Here is a 13146-nt window from a genome sequence, read left to right on the forward strand (position 1 = left end):
CCCTACGTTCATGAAAAATACTGGTCTGTAATTTTTCTTTTCTTATACCGTTTTCATCTGCTTTTGGTATCAGAGTAATGCTGGCCTCATGAAATGCATTGGGAAAAGTTTGCTTCTCTGTTTTCTGATAGACATTGTGTAGAATTGATGTTATTTCTTCTTCAAATGTTTCGTGCTGAAGCAATCTGGGCCTATGTATTTCTTTTTTGGAAGGTTTTTAAAATATGACTCCAGTATCTTTAATAGAGGAATATTTAGGTTATCTATTTCATCTTGGATGAGTTTTCATAGTTTGTGGTTTTCTTTTTTTTTTTTTTAATTTTTTAATGTTTATTTATTTTTGAGAGAGAGAGAGAGAGAGAGAGCGAGCATGAGTGGGGGAGGGACAGAGAGAGAGGGAGACACAGAATCCGAAGCAGGCTCCAGGCTCTGAGCTGTCAGCACAGAGCCCGACGTGGGGCTCGAACTCCTGCACCGCGAGATCATGACCCGAGCTGAAGTTGGACGTCCAAACGACTGAGCCACCCAGGCGTCCCCATAGTTTGTGGTTTTCAAGAAATTAGTCCATTACATCTAAGTTTTCAAATTTCAAATAGAGTTATTGTAATATTCCCTTATATTCTTTTTAGTGTCTGAGACATTTCTACTGTCTCTCTTTAATTTCTGGTATTGGCAATTTAGGTCTTACCTTCCTTTATCAGTCTTTGTCATGTTTATTTTATTGATTTTTTTCAAATAATTCACTTTTATTTTCATTTATCTTCTCTATCATTTCCTAATTTCAATTTTATTAGTTTTTACTCTTTAAAAAAACATTTATTTATTTATTTTGAGAGAGAGACAAAGAGTGTGGGGGAAGGGGAGGGAGAGAGGGAGAGAGGGAGAGAGAATCCCAGGCAGGCTCCGTGCTGTCAGCTCAGAGCCGGACACGGGGCTCAGTCTCACAAACTGTGAGATCATGACCTGAGCTGAAATCAAGAGTCAGACGCTTAACCAACTGAGCCACCCAGGCACCCCTAGTTTTTCCTCTTTATCATTTCCTTTCTTCTGCTTGCTTTGGGTTTATTTCATTCTTTTTTTCTTTTTTTGTAGTTTCTTGAGGTGGGAGCTTAGATTATTGACTTGAGACTTTCCCTCTTAAGATATGCATTAAATGCTATAAAATTCCCTAGTCTAAGGTTTGTTTTCACTGCTTCCCACAATTTTGATGCTTTTACTTTCATTTTCATGCAGTTTTATTATCTAGTAATCCTTATTAATTTTTTCCATCTTTTTTTCTCTGTATATAATTTTAAATAAAATCTGTTGCTATTTCTTCAAATATACTCATTTTTTTTCTTATGCAATTTGTTATTTGCTTTTTTTTTAATATTTATTTTTGGACAGAGAGAGCGTGAGCAGGGTAGGGGCAGAGAGAGAGGGAGACACAGAATCTGAAAGAGGCTCCAGGCTCTGAGCTGTCAGCACAGAGTTCAGCATGGGTCTTGAACCCACAAACTGTGAGATCATGACCTGAGCCGAAGTCGGATGCTTAACTGACTTAGCCACCCAGGTGCCCCTGTTATTTGCTTTTAATCCATCAAGTGTACTTTTCATTCCAAATGTAATTTTTCACTTCTGGAAGCTCCATTTGAGTCTTTTTTATATCTCTCATTTCTCATCTCATCATGCCCATGTTTTTCTGCCTTCTTGAATATATAAGGCATAGTTACAATAGCCTTTTTTTTAAATGTCCTTGTCTGCTATTTCCATCATTTTGGTCAGATCTTGGTCTCTTTTTATTGACTTTTCTCCTGATTAAGAGTCATGTTTTCCTGCTTCTTTGTATGCCTACTAACTTTAAATGGAACGTCAGACATTGTTCGATTTTTGTTGATTGCTGGATTTTATTATATTCCTTTAAATAGTGTTGCATTTATTTTTCTGATATGCAGTTAAATTCCTTAGAATTAGTTTGATCCCTTCAAGACTTGCTTTTAAACTTGGTCAGGGCAAGTCCAAAGCAGCCTTTGGTCTAGGGTTAATTTTGTTCCCCTACATCTTCTGAGGATTCCACTGGATGATCTGTGTATGAGGATTTTTTCTACTCTGGCTGGTGAGGACATGAAGTATTACCAGCCTTATGTGAACTCCAAGAAATATTCTAGTTTCTTTCTTTTTCTTTTTTTGGGGGGGTGGGGATGGGGCGTGGTTTCTTTCCCTGGCTCTGGGTATTTTCCCTCTCTGGTCTGTGCATATCAATGCTTAGCTAAAGACTTAAGACGCCCCTTCTGCATATCTCTGCTACTCCTTCTGTGTGCAGCGGCCCCCTGTCTGGTAGTCTGCCCCACGAATCATAAGTGCCTTGGCCTTTGTCCCCTCAACTCAATGAGTGCTCTGTTTGGGTCCCTTCTCCTTGAGCTGCATCCTGGAAACTGCCTCACAGTAGTAACCTGGTATAATTTTAGGGCTCACTTTGTTTACATATGCTTGAGGTTACAGGCCTTCCCTGCCCAATGTCCGAAAAATATTCTCTCTTTTTAGTTTTTAAGGTGGAGGGATAAATCCAGTCGCTGTTACTCCATCTTGGCTAGAAGCAGAAGTTCAATTAACTGAGTTTTAGCTTTCAGATTTTAGCTTTGTTTTTCTCATCTTGCTGTGCTTAGTTTTGGGGAGAAAGTGGCAAACCACAGTTGTGTCAGGAATTAATTAATTAATTAATTAATTAATTCATTTTTGATGAAAAAGTGTTTATTTTTGAGAGAGAGAGAGAGAGAGAGAGAGGGAGTGCGAGCAGGTGAGGGGCAGAGAGAGAGAGAGAGAGGGAGACAGAGAATCCAAAGCAGGCTCTGTGCTGACAGCAGAGAGCCCAATGTGGGACTTGAACTCATGAACTGTGAGATCCAAAGTCAGATGCTTAACTGAGTAAGCCACCCAGGCGCCTCAGGAATTTATATTAAAAACCAATTTGTAGAGCATGTCCCAGGTTCAGTCCACGCTCAGGCAATCTGAGAACTCTATGCCCTAGATGTCTAATTTTTCATAATTGATAATAATGACCTTTAGGCTCTTGGCCAGTAGAAAACTGTCTCACTTAGAGCATGCTCACTAAGAAAGGATGAGCTCAGGGGCACCTGGGTGGCTCAGTCTGTTAAGTGTCCGACTTCGGCTCAGGTCATGATCTTGCAGTTCGTGAGTTTGAGCCCCGTGTTGGGCTCTTTGCTGACAGCTTGGAGCCTGGAACTCCTTCGGATTCTGTGTCTCCCTCTCTCTGCTGCTCCCCTGCTCACATTGTCTCTCTCTCTCAGAAATAAATAATAAACATTAAAAAAAATTAAAAAAAAAAAGAAAGAATGAGCTCAACTTTTATAAAATGGCTTTCCAAGGGTGGGGAGGGTGTTGTGTGGTTGTGGGGAGTAATCCAAAAAGGCTTTTGCTTAACACTTAACTTACTAGAATATTCTATTGCCTAAAAGGATTGCTCCAAACTTTCCCAGTAGTACATGTTTTTCCTATACTTGATATTTATTACCTAGTTTGTCATCTCTACATATGGTTGCTTCTTATCCTCTTCTTTTCTTCCTCACCATCAGTGCTTCTTCTCCATAGACACCATTTTCTTCCTGGCCCCAGTATGTCAGAAGCTGAGCTATGTGTCCCAACTCTGATTAAGCATCAATCTTGATGTAACTCTAGCTGTACTTGCCACTGCTCTCTGCTGTGGTCTCTCTACAGGCTGGTTTCCTCACTGACTTTTCTTAAAAAAAATTAAATTTGTTTTTAATTAGAGAGAGAGAGAGAGAGAGAGAGAGAGAGAGAGAACACGAGTTGGGGAGAAGGGCAGAGGGAGAGAGAGAGAAAATCCCAAGCAGGCTCCATGGGGCTAGATCCCACGACCCTGGGATCATGACCTGAGCTGAAATCAGGAGTTGGATGCTCAGCCCACTGAGCCACCCAGGTGCGCCCCTTCTCACTGACTTTTGAATATGTTGTACTCCTTTGGGATTTTAAGTTCATGCTGTTGCTGCTGCCTGCAGTGTCCCTTGCCACTACAAATCTTGGCCATCCTTCAAGGGTCAACACAAGTTGCATGCAACTATCTCTGGCCTCAGCTCCACCAAGTATACTCTTTCAATCTGTATCATTCATTTAGGCACTTAGAGCCTTGCCAGGGTTCCTAACAATATCATTCCTGCATACATCTTATCGCCACCATTGTATTGTAAACTGGAGAGTAGAGACTGCTTAGAGGTGTTCTTATCTTTCTTTGTACTCCATCCCCTTGCCCCTAGTGTCTAGTGCTTTGTTACGCTCATGGTAAAGTTAGCACCCAAACAATACTCTTTGGAATGAGTAAATGAATAAAGGAATACAAAAAACTCAGATATTTAAAATGAATAATAACGGAAGCTAAGGTTTATTGAACACTTACTCCGTGCCAGGATTTTGCTAGGGACCCTACACAGACTCTCATTTAATATTCTCTTTTTTCAGAGGGATCAACATTCATTTTCCAAATGTTATAATAAATCCAGGTGGAATAGAATGGTGTTAGCAAATAGAATATCTTTATTTCCATCTCTACATTTGCATCTGGTATCTATGTATCTTTCCATCTCTGTCTCCATCTCTGTCTTTATAACATCTATTTCCATATCCAGGGTTTGACCTTTATATGTTATTTACCACAAGGGGGAGAAAAGGCAACAAGAAGTTGTGTTTCATTAGATATGTTCTTTTTACCTACCTCCCAAAAGCCTACCATGTCTAAAAAGGGCACACAGTCAAGTAGCGCCTGGGTGGCTCAGTTGTTTGAGCATCTGACTCTTGGTTTCAGCTCAGGTCATGATCGCAGAGTGGTGGGATCGAGCCCTGAGTCGCTTCATGCTCCACACTCAGCTCACACCTGCTTGTGATTCTCTCTCTTCCTCTGTCCCTCTGCCCTGCTCATGCTCTCCCCCTCTCTCTCTAAAATAAAAAAATAAAAAATAAAAAGGGCACACAGTTGATTCCCACACCAGAAGGGTAACCTTATGGAGGGCCAGTGCTCCAACTCAAAGACCGTTGGAATAGCACAAGAGAGACTTGACACTCAACATGGGGTGGCATGGTAAATGCTCAGACTCTGAGAGTGCAAGCACTCTACTTCTGGCCCAGGGGCTTAGTGGGTAAGGTCAGCAAAACTTATGTGGAATGGGAGTAGGGAAGAGAATCAGAAATTGACCTCAGCAGGTGCAGAGCCAGGGAAAGAGGTGAGGACATGGACAGGAGCATTTTACATTACTCAACTCACTTGGGAAGCTGCAGGGGAGCATTTTCAACTACCCCTGTGGAAGGAAGGCCAGAGGGATAATGGGAAATTCCTCAGGAAGGAGAAGGGGGAAAACATGTCTAGGAAGGGGCAGCAGCCAGTTCCTTTTTCAGCATGGGGAGAAAGAGCACCAGGTCTGGCCAGTGACACCACAGTGACAGTATGTGTCTAACAACTTAGAAATCACCCTCCGCCCGCTCCTCTTTCTGCTCCCTGACTCTCGGTGTGGGTGCCAGTCTCTGGCCTGAGGAGATGGACAGTTCCGCAGCCTGGTGCCTTGTCCCTTCTTTTGTGTCTCTGGCATTGCTGGCAGAGGTAGCCTCTGCCTGGGACTCCTGGCTTTTGGGAGGCCGTAGCCAGGGGGCCTTTCCTTCCTGGTAGGCTGCTTGATACTGCCAGCCCGACCTTCTCATTCTCCTCTTCCCCTTGGTGAGTGAGGCTAGAGACACAACATCAACTCCTTTCTGGTTTCTCTTGAAGGAAAAGCCTCTATTTGAAGGGCTCCTATAAGGGGAATTATTTCTCTTCTTCTCCTCCTCCGTTCCCACCTCTCGTCCCTTCTCCTTCCCCTCTTTCTCCTCTTTCTTCTTCTGAGTCTCTCTGGTGGGCTCTTTCTTGGACTCAAGAATTAAAGGTGCTGGCTCAATGACACTGCTGGTGGCCTGGGTGCCTCATGTATCCTATTCAGGGTGAGGAGACCCCCCTCTTTGCCTGTGGATGTTAAATCTTTACTGCTTTTTAAGTGGCCGTTCTCTTGTCCTTTGTCCCTGGTGGTGGGGTAGGGTAAGTTTTCACATTTCCTTGGGGTGCCTAAGCTCTGGATGCTCATACTGAGGGTTTGCTGGGGGATACCCAGAGTCTCCCCAGACCCACACCCCCGGAAGAGCCTGGTGCTAGTGGAATGGATTACTGAAGGAGTAGAGTGTCGGGGAGGGGCTGTGCCAGAATTTCTCATTTAATTCTTGCAACAACTCTGTGAGATAGATAGCTATTGTTATCCCTTATATGAGGTTCATAAAACTGAGTCTCAGGAGTTTAGTAACTTGTTTAAGGTCACATAGCTAGTAAGTGACTTAAATTAAAGCCCATGTTGGTCTCTAGAGCCTGTGTTCTAAACCAGGATAAGTTAGGCTACTTTGACTGCAAATCAAAAAGCAAATAAAAAAAAAGCAAATCAAAAAGCAAATCAAGAAGTTATGTGAATGCTGGTACTGACAACTATGACTTTTCATGCTGCTGACTGTGGGTATAAGATGTATTCTTGTCCCCTCCGAACTGTGTGTCTTTGTGGACACAGACTAGACTACCTAGAGTTCGGATGTTTGGCAGATGTGACCAGGTCCTCTGAAGGGAATTGGAGTAGTTGTCAATTGGATGACACAGTTCAAGTCACTGTGTCCTGGTCGATAGAGCCATAAGAGGTGTTGCAGGAAGCACAGCTACTAGTGCTCATGGCGGAGAAATACTCATTGAAGCAGAATTATTCTTGCTTGTGAAATTTCTTACCAAAGGGTTTCCTGCTGAAACTCATCTGGGCTTTGTGTCTTTTCTTGAGTGAGTCAGGTGGTTAGAATGTGGGCATCTGGCTGCCAGGAGAGTCCTATAGCTCCCTGTTGGAAGGTGCCAGCTAGAGCTCTCCTGTGAGCACAATAATTACCAAGCCATTATTGAAATGGGGTTTGGAAGAAAATTTGTTTAAAGGGTTATATATCCTGGGAATTTTTACTCCTCTAATGTTATTAAAGACCAGTTGCTGTTTTCTCAGTTAGGCAAATGTTAGAGGAAATGAAATATAAGCAGAGATTAATTTCTTCTCTCTGACGTTTGATTTGCATTAGTTCCAAGCTATACTGTGTTCTTTTTGAAAACTCTGTTCTAAAAATTAAAAAAAAAAATGGGGTGCCTGGGTGGCTCAGTCGGTTAAGCGTCCGACTTTGGCTCAGGTCATGATCTCACGGTCTGTGAGTTCGAGCCCCACGTTGGGCTCTGTGCTGACAGCTCAGAGCCTGGAGCCTGTTTCGGATTCTGTGTCTCCCTCTCTCTGCCCCTCCCCTGTTCATGCTCTCTCTCTGTCTCAAAAATAAATAAACATTAAAAAAAAAATTAAAAAAAAACAAACTCTGTTCTACAAAGTTAACGCATCTATTTTTTTCTTTTGAGATTGATAATGAACTTTAAAACTCACGTTTCTAAAGCGTTGATGTGACTGACCTGCCTGTTTTTTCATTTTTACCCCATTCACCTTTTGTCAGGCCCTTTAAATGAGTGCAGTTCAGACAAGCAAGTGCATGATGGGAACACTTAAAAAGCCACCATATTGGGGCGCCTGGATGGCTCAGTTGGTGAAGTGTCCGGCTCTTGATCTCAGCTCTGGTCATGATCTCATGGTGCATGGGATTGAGCCCTGCATCGGGCTTTGTGCTGACAGTGTGGAGCCTGCTTGAGTTTCTCTCTCTCCCTCTCTCTCTCTTTCTATCTGCCCCTCTCCCACTCACTCACTCTTCATCTCTCTCAAAATAAAAAAAAAATTAAAAATTAAGAAAGTAAAAAATTAAAAAAAGGCACACTATTATCTGTTCTTATTCATCTGAATTCATTTAGACCTCCCACTTGCTCATCTTATTATTCTTTGTTCCTGACTTTCCTGGTTTCTTGTTTTGGCTTCTGTTTTTCACTTCTACCAGGGTTTCTTAAATCCAGGTACACAAATTCCCAGAGTCCATGGATAAATCCATCCATTATATCTCAACTTAAAAAAAAAACCAAACAAAGGGTCAGCAAATTTGTACAGGGAAAAATACAGCTGTTTTTGCTAACGTCTAACTGAAATTTAACATTTTCTTCTATCGTGAGTATAAGTGAAGAGCCGCAGTAGTATTCACAGTACCTGCAACTTTGAAGCCAGTAGAATTTTTTTTTAATTTTTTTAACGTTTTATTTATTTTTGAGACAGAGAGAGACAGAGCATGAACGGGGGAGGGGCAGAGAGAGAGGGAGACACAGAATTGGAAGCAGGCTCCAGGCTCTGAGCCATCAGCCCAGAGCCTGACGTGGGGCTCGAACTCATGGACCGCAAGATCATGACCTGAGCTGAAGTCGGACACTTAACCGACCGAGCCACTCAGGCACCCCTAGAATTTTTTTTTTAATCAAGTGACAAGTTGTAGAGATTTCCAAATACCTCTTGTGCTCATCACTGCTTTCAAATTATTATGGTAGTTATTACACCCCCTACTAGATCTCATTTAATGTGTTAATAAAGAAACACATGTATTACTATATCATATAAAATATCATATAATTGTATAGCCTTATAGTTGGTTTCCTTTTTAATCCATTGTGCCTTATTTTGTACATTTAGAAATATTATTTTGAAAAGAAATCCATAGGTCTCACCGAACTGTTAAAGGGGTCTATGGCTCAAAGATGATTAGGAACCCCAGGTCTAGACACTTCGATAACATATTTGAACTCCCTATTCTAACTTTGACTTGCTGCCTTCATCCCCCTTCATTCCCTCTCCCCTCCCTACCATGGTGTTTATTGCTTGCTTTCTGCCTGGTCCACAGGAAGGAGGCACCTCTCTTCCAAATCCTGCCTGCAGGACTGATTGCCTGGGGCCTGCTCCTTTCACTTTCTGCCAAAAGAAGAGTCTGAGAAACCTTGGCTGGCAACCCCAGCAAATGGATTCTGCCAATTATCGTTTACTAGCAATAAGTGGATGCCTGATGGATGACTTTAATATATTTGAGTTTTCTACTGCTCAAGTCATTCTCATAATTCAGCTGGTTTCACATTATAATCTATTTTAGACCCCGACTGTTGGGTAAATATTTAATCCTTGACTCTTCCATGGTTTTGGCAAGCACCCCAGCCCTTAGGATTATAAAAGAAGCAGCAGGCTGGGTTCCATGCCCCTCCACACTTTCTTTTATCAATGCTCCCCCCACCTTTTCTGCACCTTCTTTGCCTCCTTCGTCTTCATACTCCAAGATGGTTTCATTTCTTTTGGGCCCAGATCTCTGCTTAGGTGGGCATCAGGCCAATCTAGTGGGCCTCACAATCTCACGGCCCCTGCATTGAAATTATAGGCATGAGCTGTGGGAGCACATGAGCTGTGGGAGCACAGCTCAGGTTGAAAAGGGTGACCATCCAAGCCTCTCTGTATGGAGGCTTTGTCTCATTCTCTGCCTCAACTGTCCCAGCTGTCCCACCCAGCTGTCCCCATTTTCTCTAATTGCTATCACTCTTAGCCTTTAGGACAGTGACCAGACCTGGACAGCTACCACATAGGCTTGGTCACTCTGGAGGTGGGTCTTCCAGAGCAGGTACTAACACCCTGGGAGCATCTGTGTCATGGAATATTCAGTTTCTAATATCCACTATTCACTTGTCAGGTAACAGATAATTGCTGGTCCCTGTGCCTACAGTAAAGTGTCCTCTAATTTCTTTTATTATGTCTGAGTGATGCTATTTCTATAAATCATTTGCAGAGGAGAAAAGATTGACATGCCCTGATTCTTCCCTTCTGCTAATAGCTCCTGTCAGTTTCCCAGGTAACTTTTCTCCTTAAAAGGGAATGTTCTTAAAAGAATCTAATAATTGTGGTTTATAATGTCAAAATATCTTAAAATTACTGTTCTTTTCAGATTTTTCAATGCAAAATCAGGCAGGAGAATCCTATAAAAATCTGAGGCAGACAGCTGACAATTAATTCAGGCCCACCCCAGTTCCCTTCATGGTTCTTCATTTCTGCTAACCCCCCAGACTCGGGGATCTGTGTTTTGGGCTCTGTACCAACTTTCATCTTGGCGTCCTCAGGACTCTGCGTTTGGAATCTGCTCCTTGGCTCCATCCCTTGTAACCCTGGGCAACAAACACAGCGGCTCCACCCACAGTCCTTGGAACATCGGCTCCTCCTGCTGAGCTCATTCACTTTCCACAGCCTCCAGAGATCTCTCATATAGAGTCCTGGATCATGCTTCCCACCTTCCAGCTCAGGAAAACAGTATCTGATGAGAATGAGGCAAAAGTTGAACCAGCACATTGGCCTACCTCTATCCTTGTGCAGAAACAAGATAGGAGTTGCTGGCACTGTTCTCTCAGGCCTCCTGTTAAGATGCCCTTGAGCTGCTTCTGCTTCTATTACGGCTTCTCACTTCAAATACCAGCATTAGCACATAAAGCAGTTGCATTTTTGTATTGCGGTAAAATATATATGATACAAACTTGGCCATTTTAACCATTTTAAGTGTACGATCCACTGGCATTAATTACATTCCCATTGTTGTGCAGCCATCACCCCTGTCCATTTCTAAAATTTTCATCATCCCAAACAGAAACTCTGTACCTATTAAGCAATAACTTCCCATCCTTCCCTCCCTCCCATCCCCAGTCCCTGGTAACCTCTAATTTATTTTTTGTCTCTATGAATTTGCCGATTCAGGCTATTTCATGTGAGTGGAATCATATAACATTATTTCGCTCAGCATAGTATTTTCAAGGTTCGTTCTGCTGTAGCATCTATCAGTATTTAATTCCTTTCTAAGGCAGAATAATATTCTGTTATATGGACATACCACAATTTTTTTTAATCCATTCATCTGTTGATGGACACTTGAGTTGTTTCCACCTTTTGGCTATTGTGAATAATGTTGTTACAAATATTGGTGTACAAATACCTGTTTGAGTCCTGACTTTCAATTCTTTTGAGTATATACTCAGAAGTAGAATGCTGGATCATATCGTAATTACATTTTTAACTTTTTGAGGAACTGCCAAACTGTTTTTCACAGTGACTGCACCATTTTAATGTCCCCATCAGCAATGCATGAGGGTTCCAGTTTCTACAGTCCCCACCGACGTTTGTTTGTTTGTTTGTTTGTTTGTTTGTTTCTTTTAGAGAGGGAGTGCACGAGTAGGGGGAGGGGGCAGAAGAAAGAGAGAGAGAATCTTAAGCAGGCTCCCTGCTGAGCATGGAGCTCGATCCCACGACCCTGGGATCATGACCTGAGCTGAAATCAAGAGTTGGAAGCTCAACTGACTGAGGTACCCAGGAACCTCAACACTTGTTATTTTCTGATTTTTAAAATATTATAGCCATTTTAGTAGAAGTGAAGAAATGGGCAGAAGACATGAACAGACATTTCTCCAAAGACCTACAAATGTCTAACAAACACATCAAAAAGTGCTCAACATCACTCATCATCAGGGAAATACAAATTAAAACCTCAGTGAGATACCATCTCACACCTGTCAGAATGGCTAACATTAACAACTCAGGAAACAATAGATGTTGGTGAGGATGTGGAGAAAGGGGAACCCTTTTGCACTGCTGGTGGGAATGTAAACTGGTGCAGCCACTCTGGAAAACAGTATACTTTTAGCTCTTAAATTTAGGTCTTTGACCCATTTTGAGTTAGTTTTTGTGCATGGTATAAATTCAGGTTTACTGCTTTTGACAGTCTTGATTCATAATTTCTAGCTCTTTCTCCAAATTTGGCTTCATACCGTTGTTCCTACTGTTTTTACTATTATTTCTTAAGTCTGCACCCTTGGGTTGGCTATGCAGTGAGGACCTTGGACCCGTCAAGTCTCTGCAACCATGAGTTAGCGTCACTTGACCGATGTGCTCTCTAGTAGTGTGTCAGGGAAGAGTATCAGGCATAAATGTAGAGTATCAGACAATTGGTCACCGATTCTAAGAGAAGGATATCTTCTTACATTATTATGGGGGAGAAACATGTGCCTACCACACACCTAATTGGATCCAGTATAAAAGGATATTATAATACAGAATTCAGAAGGGTTGAAGAATCATAGATTATCCATAAAAGAGCTATAAGAGCTGAGATCTGGCTCTCTCCACATTAGTCAGGGGACCCAAACTCTGCTGCATGTTAATCCTTGAGAGCAGAAAAATATCCAAACTTTTTTTTTACAGAAATATTTAAAATTTTTTTTAGCATTTATTCATTTTTGAGAGACAGAAACAGAGCACAAACAGGGTAGGGGCAGAGAGAGAGGGAGACACAGAATCTGAAGCAGGCTCTATCTAGGCTCCAAGCTGTCAGCACAGAGCCCGACGCAGGGCTCGAACTCATGAACTGCGAGATCATGACCTGGGCTGAAGTCGGACGCTTAACTGACTGAGCCACGCAGTGCCTCGAAAAATGTCCAAACTCTTTAAAGAGTGAGGACTGTATAGAGAAGATAAGGCAACATGACAGGCGACTGCGGGGAATTACCTTGGATAGGAAGGAAGCACTTTCAGTGCTGCTGGGTGTTCACCACAACATGCTGCTGGTTCTTGACTGTGGCGCCACATAAGGCTGAGGCCATCTGGAAGGAGTAATGCATTTGCATCTGTGACAGAAAGTGACTCTGGAATGAAAGGCTTGCTGTGTTCCAACTGATGCTGTAGATGACAGCATCTCTCTCACTTCCTTTACTGCCTAAGGTTGTGGTATCTGCTAAGGAAGGCTGAGAATCTCTTTTTCCTTCTTCCTTCTCTTCTTGTGCAATTCAATGAAATTTCACTGAGCAATCTACTCTGGGCCAGGCCCTGCACTAGACACTGGGGAGTGACTGAAGGGTGGAAAAGACTTTGTTCTTATTCTTGGGAGCATTTTCAACACAGTCTTATTTCATTGCTACCTTAGCCTATTTATTACTTTATGGAAATGTGAGTGCCTCAGTCTGCATTGGCTTCTGGGGATATTTGTATGTACGTATATATGTATTTATTTATATTTTTTAATATAATTTATTGTCAGATTGGCTAACATACAGTGGTTTTTGGGGTAGATTCCCATGGTTCATCGCTTCCATACAACACCCAGTGTCCTCCTCAATGC

This window comes from Felis catus, chromosome X (genome assembly GCF_018350175.1).
Source record: "Felis catus isolate Fca126 chromosome X, F.catus_Fca126_mat1.0, whole genome shotgun sequence".
In the NCBI taxonomy this organism is placed as follows: domain Eukaryota; kingdom Metazoa; phylum Chordata; class Mammalia; order Carnivora; family Felidae; genus Felis; species Felis catus.